We start from the raw sequence: 19,324 nt of genomic DNA, 5'->3' as shown, positions 1-19,324 counted from the left end.
GATCCACTTGCCTTACCGCTAGCTGGGTGAATGTATCCTTCATTTCAATGAGGAAGTAGTACTCAGTGCCGGGAGGTTGACTTTCCGCTTGGGGTTGCTCGTCTGTGGGGTTATATGATGAAGAGAACTGGTCTGACCCGCTCGGGGTGGGGCTATCTATCTTTGATCAGGTGAAAATCCAGCTGAAACAGTTTGGGGTTGCCATGTACCAATACTGTTCCAGACCTATAGAGATTTATATTAGCTGACTCAGAGTCTTCGTTGTATAATATCCTGAGCTTCCACCCATCGTTAACACCTAAACAAAGGGGTATTATGTTAATATAGCACTGTGCCATGCCAGGGGATGGTCTGTGTGGAAGATTACGTTGCTTATGTTCCCATTTTTATAGGAGCTCCATTTTCTTGCCTTATATTTGTTTTACATACACAGGGTACTGTATTTGAATTACCTCTGAACAGCGGGAGGCAGTTTCAAATCCCTCTGCATTTGGTTGGGGTAGCCTTTTTGATTATCCTGCCCATTGTTGGGCTAAAGGGCTCTGACTCCTCTCATCTGACACGTTAGTGCTAATTGAAGCTGTATCTCCTTGTCCTAGCAGGCTTGGTAGTCCATCTCCTTGTCCTAGCAGGCTTGGTAGTCCAACTCCTTGTCCTAGCAGGCTTGGTAGTCCAACTCCTTGTCCTAGCAGGCTTGGTAGTCCATCTCCTTGTCCTAGCAGGCTTGGTAGTCCATCTCCTTGTCCTAGCAGGCTTGGTAGTCCATCTCCTTGCCCTAGCAGGCTTGGTAGTCCATCTCCTTGCCCTAGCAGGCTTGGTAGTCCATCTCCTTGCCCTAGCAGGCTTGGTAGTCCATCTCCTTGCCCTAGCAGGCTTGGTAGTCAAACTCCTTGCCCTAGCAGGCTTGGTAGTCCATCTCCTTGCCCTAGCAGGCTTGGTAGTCCATCTCCTTGTCCTAGCAGGCTTACTAGTCCAACTCAGCATTCAGTCCCTATAAAGTAAAATATATCATTGTAATGTATTTTTCTCCTTGGCTTTGGAATATACAATATAGCTTCAGACTAAACATTACTCACTCAGTTCCAGGTTGGATGGCGTTTTCAGTTTGTTTGCCAGAGCATTTGCTGTATAGCTTGGGCCTCACAGGTAATTCTGTAAATCCGTACAAAATCAGGTTGTAGGTTTTGAGTTTTGTTCTGGTGCGAAGGTTATGCTGTGGAGGGTAGAATCCTGTACATGCCCCTGCCAAAAAAAACAAGGTTATCGAACTCCAAATCCATATTTTTCCAAGGACATGCTGAAAAATGCAGGAGCCCATCTGCTCATGACCTCTCTTTCTCAGGAGCTCCAAGCCATCAAGGACTTACATGCCAGTCGGTGTCTGAGAAAGGTCCAAAGAATTGACAAAGATTCCAGTCACCCAAGACATAGACTGTTCTCCATGCTCCCATCCGGCAGGTGGTACCGATGCATCAGATTAACAGGCTAGCAAAACAGCTTCTATCCCCTGGCCAGAAGACTGGTGAATGGCTGACAACTACTGCTCTCCCTCTAACACAGACTATCCACTCTGACTCTACAACCTGATCTTATTGTTTTATCTTTGGTACTTTTACCCCCTTTTTCTCAACCAATTTCATTATATCCAATTGGTAGTCACAGTCTTTTCCCTTGCTGCAACTCCCGTACGGACTCGGGAGAGGCGAAGGTCGAGAGCCGTGCATTCTCCGAAACACGACCCTGCCAAGCCGCACTGCTTCTTGACACACTGCTTATTTAACCCGGAAGCCGGAGGAGGAAATACAGTCCAACTGGCGACTGTGTCAGCCTGCATACCCCCGGCCCGCCACAGGAGTCACTAGAGTGCAATGGAACAAAAACATCCATGCCGACCTAAACCCTCCCCTAAACCCGGACAACGCTAGGCCAATACTGCGTCGCCTCATGGGTCTGTAGTGACGCCTCAAGCACTGCGATGCAGTGCCTTAGACTGCTGCGCCACTCGGGAGGCCCTACAACCTGATTTCATAGTTTCACTTCGTAATTGGATGAACACCATTACCCATTAATTCTGCATGGTTACAGGGTTAATTCTGCATGGTTACAGGGTTAATTCTTCATGGTCTCTCTCTCTCTCTTTGTTTCTCTTTCTGTCTCTCTCTGTCTCTCTCTGTCTCTCTCTGTCTCTCTCTGTCTCTCTCTGTCTCTCTCTGTCTCTCTCTGTCTCTCTCTGTCTCTCTCTGTCTCTCTCTGTCTCTCTCTGTCTCTGTCTGTCTCTCTCTGTCTCTCTCTGTCTCTCTCTCTGTCTCTCTCTGTCTCTCTCTCTCTCTCTAGCTCTCACTCTCTCACTCTCTAGCTCTCACTCTCTAGCTCTCACTCTCTCTCTCTCTCTCTGTCTCTCTCTCTCTCTGTCTCTCTCTCTCTCTGTCTCTCTCTCTCTCTCTCTCTCTCTAGCTCTCTCTCTCTCTCTCTCTCTCTAGCTCTCTTTGAGGGGCTGAAGGAGTTGGCTTTATTGGCATGTGAAACATGTGTTAACATAATAAACAAAGTGAAATAAACAATAAATATTACACTCACAAAAGTTCTAAAGGAATAAAGACATTACAAATGTCATATTATGTCTATATACAGTGTTGTAACAATGTGCAAATGGTTAAAGTACAGAAGGGAAAATAAATAAGCATAAATATGGGTTGTATTTACAATGGTGTTTGTTCTTCACTGGTTGACTTTTTCTTGTGGCAACAGGTCACAAATCTGTCTCTGTCTCTCTGTCTCTCTTTCTCTCTCTCTTTCTCTATGTTTGTCGCTCTCTAGCTCTCTGTCTCTCTCTAGCTCTCTCTAGCTCTCTCTCTCTCTCTCTCTCTCTCTCTAGCTCTCTCTCCCCCCCACTCTCTCTAGCTCGCTCTCTCTCTCTCTAGCTCGCTCTCTCTCTCTCTCTCTCTCGCTCTCTCTCTCTCTCTCTCGCTCTCTCTCTCTCTCTCTAGCTCTCTCTAGCTCTCTCTCTAGCTCTCTCTCGCTCTCTCTAGCTCTCTCTCTCTAGCTCTCTCTCTCTCTCTAGCTCTCTCTCTCTCTCTCTCTAGCTCTCTCTCTCTCTCTCTCTAGCTCTCGCTCTCTCACTCTCTCTCTCTAGCTCTCACTCTCTCTCTCTAGCTCTCACTCTCTCTCTCTAGCTCTCTTTGAGGGGGTGAAGGAGTTGGCTTTATTGGCATGGGAAACATATGTTAACATTGCCAAAGCAGGTGAAGTAGATAATAAACAAAAGTGAAATAAACAATAAAAATGAACAGTAAGCATTACACCCACAAAAGTTCCAAAATAATAAAGACATTTCAAATGCCATATTATGTCTATATACAGTGTTGTAACGATCTCTCTCTCTCTCTCTCTCTCTCTAGCTCTGTTATTTGTCTCCATTTCCTGTCTAACCAGCCTTGACCAGAGCAGTTGTCTGAGGTAAGTGGTAGGAGCCAGAGAGGGAGGGAAAATGACTTCTTTATCCATTTAAGGACTTTTCGTTAGGGTGTCATGGACTATTGAGGGTTTCAAAAGTGGTAGTTCCACAATCTCTTCTCAGTGCACTGTGGTGGTGTCATGAACATTATGCACTCAGGATCGTGATATCTTAGTGTCCTCTAGTGGTGATAACTGTAGTTGCACCCAGTCATAAAAAAACATACAATTAATATCTATCTCTCTTCTCCATCTCTCCTCTCCATTCATCTCCTCCTCTCCTCCACCCCTCCCCCTCTCCTCCATTCCTCTCCCTTTCCTCCATCCCATCCCACCCCTCCATCTCTCTCCCCCTCTCCTTCATCCCTGCTGTTGGAGCTTAGTGTAGTGACTTCACGACCATCTGTGCTACAGCCAGCACACACACACACACAGGCTGCTAATCGGCCCTTACACCGGCCAAATGTTTTCTGCTAATTGGCCCTTAAAATGGCACATTATTTTCTGCTAATTGGCCCTTACACCGGCCCATTGTTTTCTGCTAATCGGCCCTTAAAATGGCCCATAGTTTTCAGCTAATCGGCCCTTAAAATGGCCCATAGTTTTCTGCTAATCGGCCCTTAAAATGGCCCATTGTTTTCTGCTAATCGGCCCTTAAAATGGCCCATAGTTTTCTGCTAATCGGCCCTTAAAATGGCCCATAGTTTTCTGCTAATCGGCCCTTAAAATGGCCCATTGTTTTCTGCTAATCGGCCCTTAAAACGACCCATTGTTTTCTGCTAATCGGCCCTTAAAATGGCCCATTGTTTTCTGCTAATCGGCCCTTAAAATGGCCCATTGTTTTCTGCTAATCGGCCCTTAAAATGGCCCATTGTTTTCTGCTAATCGGCCCTTACACCGGCCCATTGTTTTTTGCTAATCGGCCCTTAAAATGGCCCATTGTTTTCTGCTAATCGGCCCTTAAAATGGCCCACTGTTTTCTGATAATCGGCCCTTAAAATGGCCCATTGTTTTCTGATAATCGGCCCTTACACCGGCCCATTGTTTTTTGCTAATTGGCCCTTAAAATGGCCCATTGTTTTCTGCTAATCGGCCCTTAAAATGGCCCATTGTTTTCTGATAATCGGCCCTTAAAATGGCCCATTGTTTTCTGATAATCGGCCCTTACACCGGCCCATTGTTTTTTGCTAATTGGCCCTTAAAATGTCCCAGTGTTTTCTGCTAATCGGCCCTTAAAATGGCCCATTATTTTCTGCTAATCTGCTTTTAAAGTGGCTTATTGTTTTCTGCTAATCTGCCCTTACACTGACCATTGTTTTCCTTCTAGGCCCCCAGTATTAGCGAAGTAATGATAATTCTACAAAGAAAATATATATTTATATATATACTTGACCAGCCCCTCTAGCATTTGCCAGAACTGCCTTATGGCCAGTCCGTGCCTGACCCTCCTCAGTCTGCACAGATCCATCATATCTCCTCAGGTAACATCCTGCCTCTCAAACGGTACACTGTCTCCTATATAGTGCACTACTTTTATCCAGAGTCCTATGGGCCTATGGGTCAAAAGTAGTGCACTACATAGGGTATGGGTTACCATTTGGAACAGACACAGTGTGATAAATATATTGGCTCAGACGAGACGGCCCCTGTGGCAGACCTGGCGGTTTGCTAGTAGCCAGCGTTTTCAGCAAGCGCACACACACACATACATACACACACACACACACACACACACAGTGACAAACGACCCAGCCAGCCGCTGCCGTGGCGACAGCCGTGTGGTCATCATCCATTATCATCTGCGTTGTTCTTGGTTCTCTCCTCCTCCATCATCCCTCTCTCTATAGTATAGGTTGATGAGGGCATAGCTTAATGTCTCTGTTACTGATAATAGCAACAACGGTAGTACTATCCTGTGGTCCTTATCTTTTACTAAAGAGGTCACAATCACACTTCCTCCTTGAAGACAGTAAGGCTAAGTTTGTGAAGCCAGGGATGTACGCTATGTTAAGCCTCCTAAAGCCAGAGATGTACGCTATGTTAAGCCTCCTAAAGCCAGGGATGTACGCTATGTTAAGCCTCCTAAAGCCAGAGATGTACGCTATGTTAAGCCTCCTAAAGCCAGAGATGTACGCTATGTTAAGCCTCCTAAAGCCAGAGATGTACGCTATGTTAAGCCTCCTAAAGCCAGGGATGTACTGTATTCCTTCTCACAATCTCTAAAACAAATTCAAATGATTAGTGACTGAATAAATGTAAATACGTTTCAGCTATTCATCCAAGGTGCCAGTTGGGGGGGTGTGGGGAGGGGGGTCGTCATCATCTTTGCATTAAACTCAGCCACAACAACCAACTCCGGTATGCTGTTACTTAAACCATAACCAACTCTACTTCCACTCTGCATAGTGAAAGTAGTGGCATGGCCATAAAAACCGGTGGTTAGAGGTTTTGACATACGGTTTTGGGGTTTATACAGGCTCTCCCACAATTACTTACACACACACACACAAAAACACACCCTTTGCCTCTGAACTAGCATGGCTTTGGCCATTAGAAGGAATGATTCTTGTCGTATATTTTAAGAGCAGTCCTCTCCTCTCGTTCCATTGAAGTCCCCCCTATAATAGAGCCTCCTGGGTTTCGGTCTGACAGTAGAGAAAATGGATGATCATTATAAGAGGGTAAGGTAATATTTCACTTCCTTAGAGCCGACAACACCACAGAGCTACGAGGTTGGAATAAAAAGCTATTTTCCATACATTGAGGGTTCACCTATGGAAATATTTGGACAAGACATTCATCTTATTGTGCAGAATTGTTCATCTGTGTGCTTTTCTCAGGGAGAGTGAAGGATAGTTCTGTAGAAGCCGACTAACTGCTGACCTAAAACACAGAACCTTTCATTTTGTATATGTTGGATATTTTCTGTGGTTTTGGAACAATTATTCACTCAGTGTTTCTATTTAGAGGGACATGACACCTAGATGGTGCTGTAAGTGTCACTTTATATAGTAGCTACATCATCACTAGATGGTGCTGTGACACTTTATATAGTAGCTACATCACCACTAGATAGTGCTGTAAGTGTCACTTTATATAGTAGCTAGATCACCACTAGATGGTGCTGTAAGTGTCACTTTATATAGTTACTACATCACCACTAGATAGTGCTGTAAGTGTCACTTTATATAGTAGCTACATCACCACTAGATGGTGGTGTAAGTGCCACTTTATATAGTAGCTACATCACCACTAGATGGTGCTGTAAGTGTGACTTTATATAGTAGCTACATCACCACTAGATGGTGGTGTAAGTGCCACTTTATATAGTAGCTACATCACCACTAGATGGTGCTGTAAGTGTGACTTTATATAGTAGCTACATCACCACTAGATGGTGGTGTAAGTGCCACTTTATATAGTAGCTACATCACCACTAGATGGTGCTGTAAGTGTGACTTTATATAGTAGCTACATCACCACTAGATGGTGCTGTAGGTGTCACTTTATATAGTTAGTGCTGTAAGTGTCACTTTATATAGTAGCTACATCACCACTAGATGGTGGTGTAAGTGCCACTTTATATAGTAGCTACATCACCACTAGATGGTGCTGTAAGTGTCACTTTATATAGTAGCTACATCACCACTAGATGGTGCTGTGTCACTTTATATAGTAGCTAGATCACCACTAGATGGTGCTGTAAGTGTCACTTTATATAGTAGCTACATCACCACTAGATGGTGGTGTAAGTGCCACTTTATATAGTAGCTACATCACCACTAGATGGTGCTGTAAGTGTGACTTTATATAGTAGCTACATCACCACTAGATGGTGGTGTAAGTGCCACTTTATATAGTAGCTACATCACCACTAGATGGTGCTGTAAGTGTGACTTTATATAGTAGCTACATCACCACTAGATGGTGGTGTAAGTGCCACTTTATATAGTAGCTACATCACCACTAGATGGTGCTGTAAGTGTGACTTTATATAGTAGCTACATCACCACTAGATGGTGCTGTAGGTGTCACTTTATATAGTTAGTGCTGTAAGTGTCACTTTATATAGTAGCTACATCACCACTAGATGGTGGTGTAAGTGCCACTTTATATAGTAGCTACATCACCACTAGATGGTGCTGTAAGTGTGACTTTATATAGTAGCTACATCACCACTAGATGGTGCTGTGTCACTTTATATAGTAGCTACATCACCACTAGATGGTGCTGTAAGTGTCACTTTATATAGTAGCTACATCACCACTAGATGGTGCTGTGTCACTTTATATAGTAGCTACATCACCACTAGATGGTGCTGTGTCACTTTATATAGTAGCTACATCACCACTAGATGGTGCTGTAAGTGTCACTTTATATAGTAGCTACATCACCACTAGATGGTGCTGTAAGTGTCACTTTATATAGTAGCTACATCACCACTAGATGGTGCTGTAAGTGTCACTTTATATAGTAGCTACATCACCACTAGATGGTGCTGTGTCACTTTATATAGTAGCTACATCACCACTAGATGGTGCTGTGTCACTTTATATAGTAGCTACATCACCACTAGATGGTGCTGTGTCACTTTATATAGTAGCTACATCACCACTAGATGGTGCTGTGTCACTTTATATAGTAGCTACATCACCACTAGATGGTGCTGTGTCACTTTATATAGTAGCTACATCACCACTAGATGGTGCTGTGTCACTTTATATAGTAGCTACATCACCACTAGATGGTGCTGTGTCACTTTATATAGTAGCTACATCACCACTAGATGGTGCTGTGTCACTTTATATAGTAGCTACATCACCACTAGATGGTGCTGTAAGTGTCACTTTATAGGCATTGCATAGCCTATTTGAATGGCTTTATGCAGCTGCACTTAAATGACATTTTTCCCAGGCTTTCCTTTTATCTATGTTTAATTTAAATGTTGTAACAGAGCTGATTTATTATCATTTTTATACCCCCTTTTTTCTCCCCAATTTGATGATTACGATCTTGTCTCATCGCTGCAACTCCCCAATGTGCTCGGAGGAGGCGAAGGTCGAGTCATGCGTCCCCCGAAACACAAGCCGCACTTCTTACCACCCGCCTGCTTAACACCCGCCTGCTTAACACCCGCCTGCTTAACACCCGCCTGCTTAACACCCGCCTGCTTAACACCCGCCTGCTTAACACCCGCCTGCTTAACACCCGCCTGCTTAACACCCGCTTGCTTAGCACCCGCCTGCTTAACACCCGCCTGCTTAACACCCGCCTGCTTAACACCCGCCTGCTTAACACCCGCCTGCTTAACACCCGCCTGCTTAACACCCGCCTGCTTAACACCCGCCTGCTTAACACCCGCCTGCTTAACCTGGAAGCCAGCCGCACCAATTCAACACCATTCAATTAACGACCGAAGTCAGCCTACAGGCATCTGGCCCGCCACAGTCGCTAGAGCGCAATGAGCCAAACCCTCCCCTAACCCGGACTCCCGGTCACGGCCGGTTGAGACACAGCCTGAGATCGAACCCCAGGCTGTAGTGATGCCACAACGCAGCAATGCAGTGCCTCCGCGCCACTCAAGATGCCACGGAGCTGTTTTCCTATGTTAGAGGAGGAGAGGAGGTAACATGGAGACCTACTGGATACCCTATTTAAAAACATTCACCCCTAATGGTCTGAATATTGACTTTGTTCTCAGGCTCTTCTTATGAACAATTATATTTTCAATGAACAAGTCTAATAAATGAATGTTCTTTCTACAGATTATCAGCCTACACCCGATATGTTCCCCCTGTTTATGATTCTTCTTATGCATTATGGTTGAACCAAAAGATTACATCTTTGATGAAATTTGAAACAATTAAATATATATGTGAAATTAAATTAAACAATAATGTATGTTGATGCTAATGCTAACAATAGCCTAATATATTCAATATGCTGTAAACTATTGTATTTTAAAAGTTTCACTTAATTCATTTTAATTAACCTAATAATTTTGACACACCCCTCACTATTGTCATTGGTTGCACTAATTGCACTGTTTTGTCTATATAACCTGGTTCAAACATGTGTGACACCACCCTGAAGAAGGCACAGTGATGCCAAAACGTTGGTGGTTAACCCAGTAAATTACTGGGAGTTTATTACATTGTGTGCAACTCTCTTTGTTTTTATAGCAAGGTCAAACGTGTCAATGATTAAAACTGTTTACTGTTTACAGTGGAAGACATTTGACAATTGTAGCAAAATTCTCCGCCATTTTGATTGTTGTTCACCAGTGAAAGGGAAAATAAATGTTTGAGAGTTTGTGGTCGGGCATGCCGATTCATTTGGTTTATTTTGGCGCCAAACTTTTTGTTTGTGGTTAAAGCCATTGGTCACGTGACACCGTTCATTCCTACGTGAACATGGTGGTAAAAACTCCTGAGTGACGCAGCGGTCGAAGGCGCTGCATCTTGGTGCTAGAGGCATCACTACAGACCCTGGTTCAATCCCGGGCTGTCGTGATCGGGAGTCCCATAGGGCGTTGCAAAATTGGCCCAGCATCGTCCGGGTTTGGGAAGGGTTTGGCCAGAGTAGGCCCGACATTGTAAAATAAGAATTTGTTCTTAACTGACTTACTTAAATAAAAAAATGTAGGATCTCAAGTTGAAGCCTGACCGGGGTACTGCAAGCTGCTATTAGGAACTAAATGATCCTTACAACTTCTTTGTGTGATTTTAAAATCATCAGTTCAAGGACATGCAAATATAAGAAGCTATTTTTGGTACCATCTAAATTCTACCACTAATTATTCTGTCCATGCATTTGTTGGTTAAACAGTATTATTACAAAGTGGTCATATTTAAGAATTAGCGATAAAGTTAAACAAAATAAGCGTTTAAGCTTGTCTTTGTCATTTGGAGGGGTTCTTCATGTTTTCCTGGTCGGAGATTGTGACAGGAAAATGGATGTGAGTTTGAGAGGGCCACGTTTAAATTGTGTTTTGGTTAACGCCAACCTTTTGATTGTACCGGATTGAGGACAATTGGGAAAAAAAAAGTGAATTGGAATGTTCCATGGTGAAATGCATTATGGGTAAAAGGTATTTTAACCTGTTCTTGTGTTTTGATGAGTTTCTCCCTATCCGAGTGCAGCTGGAATTTGGGAACTACCCTCTTTATTGACAGACCTTTGCAATGTAGGTTACCCACTGTAAAATATGTGGACATGTATCAAGTGTATGCAGACGGAGAAGCCAAGATATGTTGGAAATACCATTATGAAGGAGATTGTTTGGCAGAAGAGAATGGATAAGGAACTAAATGTAACTGTGGTGGAGATCATGAATTGCAATCGGTTGAATGCCCGAGGAGGGTGAAAGAGAACGAGGTTACGGAAATCAAGGCAGTTGAGAGAGTCTCCTATGCAGAGGCTGTCAAAGAGGTGGGGAGATATAGCTCTGAAGGTCCCATGCTGGTGGGTAGGCCGACGCTGCAACCTGCTGAGTTCCTATCACTTTGTTACATTTAAACAATGGTGGTAAATGGCACTGCTCAAGTGGTAGTGGGGGGGGGGGGGGACTACATTATAGTTTCTGTAGCTGAACGATTTCTACGATTAAAAGATTGAATAACCAAAGAGCTTACATGGAGTTCTGTCTAGTGTGGTCCCACCCTTGCAGACCCCAGAGCCTGTGTAGGGAGTTATAGTTTTTGAATGACAGAAGGAGTGGGATGTTTTTAGAATACGTTATTATTATTTATTTTTTGTAATTAGGTGTGGATTGATGCGGTAGCACAAAAAAAAGGGCTCTGATGACACCTCCTTTACTGGATCCGCCCACACCTTCACCACGAGCTCCGCCTCTTAAGTGGGAGCCAATTACCTGGTTGGATGGGGTACCTTACGTTCCAGTACCGCCCCCAGATGAGGAAGAACGCGAGTCATCGACAAAAGAAGAAAAAGAGAAACCAACAGTAGAATGTGACTGGGTTAACCTGATGTGACTGGGTTAACCTGATGTGACTGGGTTAACCTGATGCTAGATTTGGGCTTAAAGGATGCATGGACACTGTCACTGGTGGTAGTTTCACAGTGACATCTTGCCGCATCTAAAAAATGTGTCGGTGTGACGTGCCAGTGCGACATGTCAAACTGACCCTTTACAGGAACAGCCGCAAGATTAGAATGTGCCTCGGCGCTAAGGCTGACTTGGTCCTGAAGAAAGAGTATATAAGAAGCATGCTTTCAATGGAAAGGCATGATAGTGCTACTTGACTTCTCACTGACAGACAGCTCGTGATACTTCAACGATCATCAACCTAAAAGGTAAATATCTGACTTTAAATACTCTAGAACAATTGTAACTTTTGATTTCTGGATCTTGTAAAGAGACGAACAGAGACAATTACCCTGTACACTCCTATTGCTCAACAAATCCACTCCGTAACTAGATACACAGCATCAGTGGAGATACGAAGGGTCTTGATCTCCATACAGCCTTTTAACAAGATTCAGCAAATCATAGTACAACTTCTAGTAGGAGAAACAGATACATATCTGACTTTCATTCTCTCGAACAATTGTATCTCTTGACTTCTGATTTCTGAACGAGACATACTGAGACAACTACCCACTACACTCCCTGTGCTGAATATATCCACCCCCTAACCGGGGTAAATGAATAGCATCGGGGGTGTTTCAAAGGGACTTGATCTCGAACCGTTCTCTTCACTAATCAGTGAATCATAGTACAAACTTCTAGTAGGAGAAACAGATACTGAGTGATTGGATAAGCCTCTGGAGCAATTGTGAATGGAAGAACACACTCTTTGGGGACCAACCAGGTCAACCTACGCTAAGGTAATTAACCGCCTGTTGTAATACATATATAAGGTAATTAACCGCCTGTTGTAATACATATATAAGGTAATTAACCGCCTGTTGTAATACATATAGAAGGTAATTAACCGCCTGTTGTAATACATATAGAAGGTAATTAACCGCCTGTTGTAATACATATAGAAGGTAATTAACCGCCTGTTGTAATACATTTACCTAGCATGGACTTGTAGATGACCTGGAGCCAGTGGGTCTGGCGACGAATATGTAGCGAGGGCCAGCCGACTAGAGCATACAAGTCGCAGTGGTGGGTGGTATAAGGTGCTTTAGTGACAAAACGGATGGCACTGTGATAGACTGCATCCAGTTTGCTGAGTAGAGTGTTGGAAGCCATTTTGTAGATGACATCGCCGAAGTCGAGGATCGGTAGGATAGTCAGTTTTACTAGGGTAAGCTTGGCGGCGTGAGTGAAGGAGGCTTTGTTGCGGAATAGAAAGCCGACTCTTGATTTGATTTTCGATTGGAGATGTTTGATATGAGTCTGGAAGGAGAGTTTGCAGTCTAGCCAGACACCCAGGTACTTATAGACATCCACATATTCTAGGTCGGAACCATCCAGGGTGGTGATGCTAGTCGGGCATGCGGGTGCAGGCAGCGACCGGTTGAAAAGCATGCATTTGGTTTTACTAGCGTTTAAGAGCAGTTGGAGGCCACGGAAGGAGTGTTGTATGGCATTGAAGGTTGTTTGGAGGTTAGATAGCACAGTGTCCAAAGACGGGCCGAAAGTATATAGAATGGTGTCGTCTGCGTAGAGGTGGATCAGGGAATCGCCCGCAGCAAGAGCAACATCATTGATATACACAGAGAAAAGAGTCGGCCCGAGAATTGAACCCTGTGGCACCCCCATAGAGACTGCCAGAGGACCAGACAGCATGCCCTCCGAGTTGACGCACTGAACTCTGTCTGCAAAGTAATTGGTGAACCAGGCAAGGCAGTCATCCGAAAAACCGAGGCTCCTGAGTCTGCCGATAAGAATATGGTGATTGACAGAGTCGAAAGCCTTGGCAAGGTCGATGAAGACGGCTGCACAGTACTGTCTTTTATCGATGGCGGTTATGATATCGTTGAGTACCTTGAGTGTGGCTGAGGTGCACCCATGACCGGCTCGGAAACCAGATTGCACAGCGGAGAAGGTACGGTGGGATTCGAGATGGTCAGTGACCTGTTTGTTGACTTGGCTTTCGAAGACCTTAGATAGGCAGGGCAGGATGGATATAGGTCTGTAACAGTTTGGGTCCAGGGTGTCTCCCCCTTTGAAGAGGGGGATGACTGCGGCAGCTTTCCAATCCTTGGGGATCTCAGACGATATGAAAGAGCATCATATGATGGTTTGGACAGAATAATAATTTTATTGTAATAGTAATACTCTATATTAATACTCAAGCAGTATGAGTCGACGGACATAGACTGTAAATCGTAACCAAGGTATAGCTTGTGTGAGTCTAGATATAAGAGCATACAAAGGGAAAGTGAAAGTAAAACAAGAGGTCTAAGTCTGACTAATATTATCTAAGATCCTGAAACCAGCCTAACGGCATCACACAAAGCTAATCTCCGAATGAAAGGGCAGGATACATAACCAGGTCAGTCCGGCGGACCTGTTAGCCGGGTGACATAAGAACTTGAGTGAGACGACTTGTATCACTCTCGACGGGGGGGTACCTTAACGGTCGTATAGCACAGTCCCCTACCGCGACAGGATGAATAAAATCGCCATAAAATCTAAGAGACGAAGAAGAAGGTATTTTAACCCCTCATTTCCTGTTTGGGTCAGACGGGAACTTGTTGCTGCTCATGCAAATTGCTATCAGGCATTATTGAGGCCTGGGTTAGGTACTCTGACGAATTGATTCATGTCCAGTATTTACTAAATATTGCTATTTACTATTTACTAAAAAGCCCTAACCAGAAAAACACACCCGACTTCTAACTGTTACATCCAACACAATGGCCAATTTCCAAGTTGTACATAGTTTTCTTTTTATTGGCATACTTTATACATCCACAAGACTGAGTCCCAAATGGAACCTTGTTCCCTAAAGAGCGTACTAAACTCAGCCAAAAAAATGTCCTCTCACTGTCAACTGCGTTTATTTTCAGCAAATGTGTAAATATTGGTATGAACATAAGATTCAACAACTGAGACATAAACTGAACAAGTCCCACAGACATGTGACTAACAGAAATGGAATAATGTGTCCCTGAACAAAGGGGGGGGGGGTCAAAATCAACAGTATGGTGTGGCCACCAGCTGCATTAAGTACTGCAGTGCGTCTCCTCCTCATGGACTGCAACAGATGTGCCAGTTCTTGCTGTGAGATGTTACCCCACTCTTCCACCAAGGCACCTGCAAGTTCCCGAACATTTCTGGGGGGAATGGCCCTAGCCCTCACCCTCCGATCCAACAGGTCCCAGATGTGCTCAATGGGATGGATATCCAGGCTCTTTGCTGGCCATGGCAGAACACTGACATTCCTGTCTTGCAGGAAATCACTCACAGAATGAGCAGTATGGCTGGGGGCATTGTCATGATGGAGGGTCATGTCAGGATGAGCCTGCAGGAAGGTTACCACATGAGGGAGGAGGATGTCTTCCCTGTAACACACAGCGTTGCCTGCAATTACAACAAGCTCAGTCTGATGATGCTGTGACACACCGCCCCCAGACCATGATGGACCCTCCACCTCCAAATCGATCCCACTCCAGAGTACAGGCCTCGGTGTAACGCTCATTCCTTCGACGATAAACATTACCCCTGATGAGACAAACCTGCCATTTTTTTGCCAGTCCTGTCTGGTCCAGCGACGGTGGGTTTGTGCCCATAGGCGACATTGTTGCCGGTGATTTCTGATGAGGACATGCCTTACAACAGGCCTACAAGCCCTCAATCCAGCCTCTCTCAGCCTATTGCGGACAGTCTGAGCACTGATGGAGGGATTGTGTGTTCCTGGTGTAACTCGGGCAGTTGTTGTTGCCATCTTGTACCTGTCCTGCAGGTTCGATGTTCGGATGTACCGATCCTGTACAGGTGTTGTTACACATGGTCTGCCACTGTGAGGATGATCAGCTGTCCGTCCTGTCTCCCTGTAGCACTGTCTTAGGCGTCTCACAGCATGGACATTGCAATTTATTGCCCTGGACACATCTGCAGTCTTCATGCCTCCTTGCAGCATGCCTAAGGCATGTTCACGCAGATGAGCAGGGACCCTGGGCATCTTTCTTTTGGTGTTTTTTAGAGTTAGTAGAAAGGCCTCTTTAGTGTCATAAGTTTTTATAAGTGTGACCTTAATTGCCTACCATCTGTAAGCCGTTAGTGTCTTAACGACCATGAATTGCTTGTTATTAGATACACCAGGATGCTGTTGTCTTGGCTTTTCCTTGCAGGTCAAAGATGGAGTCCTGATCTGGCAGATCCCGACATGCCCAACATTAATAAAACAATTAACACTAGTCTTTTTCCCCAAAAATCCATCCAACCTCAGAAAACATCCCTTCCATCGGCTGATCCTATATCAAACTATGAGAAAAACACGTTGTTGTCAACATTTTGAGCTATAGGATTTAGATAGGAGCTATAGGAGGACGGGCTCATTATAAAGACTGGAATGAAATTCATTGGAACGCTATCAAGCACATGATAACAAAATAGACTACGATCACGAATATCCTAAAATTTGTAATATCTAATGTTTCACCGAGTCGTGGCTAAACGACGACATGAATAACATACAGGTATCGGGGTTTACGCTGCATCGGCAGGATAGAACAGCCGCCTCCCATACGGCGGCGGTCTGTGTATATTTGTAAACAACAGCTGGTGCAATGCCCCAGGTTCAGACGATTACCAGGACGTGTACTCTGCGCTGACCAACTAGCAAGTGTCTGACATTTTCAACCTGTCCCATTTTCAACCTGTCTGTAATACCAACATGTTTCAAGCAGACCACCATAGTCCCTGTGCCCAAGAACACCAAGGTAACCTTCCTAAATGACTAACGACCCGTAGCACTCACGTCTGTAGCCAGGAAGTGCTTTGAAAGGCTGGGCATGGCTCACATACAACACCATTATCCCAGAAACCCTAGACCCACTCCAATTTGCATTACGTCCCATCAGATCTACAGATGATGCAATCTCTATTGCACTTCACACTGCCCTTTTACACCTGGACAAAAGGAACACCTATGTGAGAATGATATTCATTGACTACAGCTTAGCGTTCAACACCATAGTTCCCTCAACCTTTCCGGCGCCGACAGAGATGGCTGCCTCGCTTCGTGTTCCTAGGAAACTATACAGTATTTTTTTTTTTTTAAATGTGTTCTTTCTTTCAATGTTACCCCAGGAAATCTTAGGTTTTATTACATACATTTGGGAGGAACTATTGGATATAAGAGCAACGTCAACTCACCAACATTACGGCCAGGAATACGACTTTCCCGAAGCGGATCCTCTGTTTGGCCCACCACCCAGGACAATGGACGGGATCCCAGCCGGCGACCCAAAACAACGGCGCCATAGAAGGGGCAGACGGAGCGGTCTTCTGGTCAGGCTCCGTAGACGGGCACATACATCGCTCCAGAGCAATACCACTCGCCAATGTCCAGTCTCTTGACAACAAGGTAGACGAAATCCGAGCAAGGACATCAGAGGTATATAAGTGACTAATGTTCTTTGTTTCACAGAAACATGGATCACTGGAAATCAAATAAAATCAAATCAAATTTATTTGTCACATACACATGGTTAGCAGATGTTAATGTGTAGCGATCGGAGTCGGTACAGCCACCTGGTTTCTTCACGCATCGCGCCGACAGAAACAAGCATCTCTCTGGTGAGAAGAAGGGCGGAGGTGTATGCCTTATGATTAACGAGACGTGGTGTGATCATAACAACATACAGGATCTCAAGTCCTTTTGTTCACCTCTCTTAGAATTCCTCACAATCAAATGCCGACCGCAGTATCTACCAAGGGAATTCTCTTAGACTATAATCACAGTCGTGTATATTCCCCCCCTAGCCGACACATCAACGGCCCTGAAAGAACTTCATTCGACTCTATGTAAACTGGAAACTACATATCCTGAGGCTGCATTTATTGTAGCTGGGGATTTTAACAAGGCTAATCTGAAAACAAGGCTCCCTAAATTCTATCAGCATATCGATTGGGCAACCCGGGCTGGCAAAACCCTGGATCCTTGTTATTCTAACTTCTGCGACACATATAAGGCCCTCCCCTGCCCTCCTTTCAGAAAAGCTGACCACGACTCCATTTTGTTGCTCCCAGCCTATAGACAGAGAGTAAAACAGGAAACACCCGCTCTCAGGTCTGTTTAACGCTGGTCCGACCAATCGGATTCCACGCTTCAAGATTGCTTCGATCACGTGGACTGGGATATGTTCCGCATAACGTCGAACAACAACATTAATTGAATACGATGATTCAGTGAGCGAGTTATTAGCAAATGCATTGGTGATGTACCCACCGCGTCTATTAAAACATTCCCCAACCAGAAACTGTGGATTGATGGCAGCATTCGCGCAAAACTGAAAGCGCGAACAACTGCTTTTTATCAGTGCAAGGTGACCGAAAACATGACCGAATACAAACAGTGTCGCTATTCCCTCCGCAAGGCAATCAAACAAGCTAAGCGTCAGTATAGAGACAAAGTCGAGTCGCAATTCAACGGCTCAGAAATGAGAGGTCTGTGGCAAGGTCTACAGTCAATCACGGACTACAAAAGAAAACCAGCCCCGTCGTGGACCCCGATGTCTTGCTCCCAGACTAAACAACTTCTTTGCTCGCTTTGAGGACAATACAGTGCCACTGACACTGCCCACTATCAAAACCTGCGGTCTCTCCTTCACTGCAGCCGAGGTGAGTAAGACATTTAAATGTGTTAACTCTCGCAAGGCTGCAGACCCAGACGGCATCCTCGGCAGCGTCCTCAGAGCATGCGCAGACCAGCTGGCTGGTGTGTTTACGGACATATTCAATTTCTCCCTATCCCAGTCTGCTGTTCCCACATGCTTCAAGAGGGCCACCATTGTTCCTGTTCCCAAGAAAGCTAAGGTAACTGAGCTAAATGACTACCGCCCCGTAGCACTCACTTCCGTCATCATGAAGTGCTTTGCGAGACTCGTCAAGGACCATATCACCTCCACCCTACCTGACACCCTAGACCCACTCCAAATTGCCTACCACCCCAATAGGTCCACGACACAATCGCAATCACACTGCACACTGCCCTAACCCATCTGGACAAGAGGAATACCTATGTAAGAATGCTGTTCATTGATTACAGCTCAGCATTTAATACCATAGTACCCTCCAAACTCATCATTAAGCTCGAGACCCTGGGTCTCGTCCCCGCCCTGTGCAACTGGGTCCTGGAATTCCTGACAGGCCACCCCCAGGTGGTGAGGGTAGGTAACAACATCTCCACCCTGCTGATCCTCAACACTGGGGCCCCACAAGGGTGCGTTCTCAGCCCTCTCCTGTACTTTACAAAATACTTTTAAACTGGAAGAACTTGTCCCGATTGGTATTTTTAAATCACTGATGAAGGATTTTGAGGCTGATTCCCTGACCTGTCGATGTTTTTAATTAGCTGTTTATTACTCTTGTGAATTCAATGGTTTTTACTAGATTACTTGTAGTTTTTCATGTTGTCTGTCTGTGATCGTTTTGTAATGACTTGGTGCTGCCTAGCTTGGCCAGGGCGCTCTTGAAAAATAGATTTCAATCTCAATGAGCCCTTCCTGGTTAAATAAAGGTTACTGTTCACCCACGACTGCGTGGCCATGCCGCCCCCAGGTGGTGAGGGTAGGTAACAACATCTCCACCCCGCTGATCCTCAACACTGGGGCCCCACAAGGTTGCGTTCTGAGCCCTCTCCTGTACTCCCTGTTCACCCACGACTGCATGGCCACGCACACCTCCAACTCAATCATCAAGTTTGCAGACGACACTACAGTGGTA

The sequence above is a fragment of the Oncorhynchus kisutch genome, linkage group LG17, assembly GCF_002021735.2.
Source record: "Oncorhynchus kisutch isolate 150728-3 linkage group LG17, Okis_V2, whole genome shotgun sequence".
In the NCBI taxonomy this organism is placed as follows: Eukaryota; Metazoa; Chordata; class Actinopteri; order Salmoniformes; family Salmonidae; genus Oncorhynchus; species Oncorhynchus kisutch.
The sequence above is the reverse complement of the archived record's forward strand: the minus strand, read 5'-3'. Positions refer to the sequence as shown.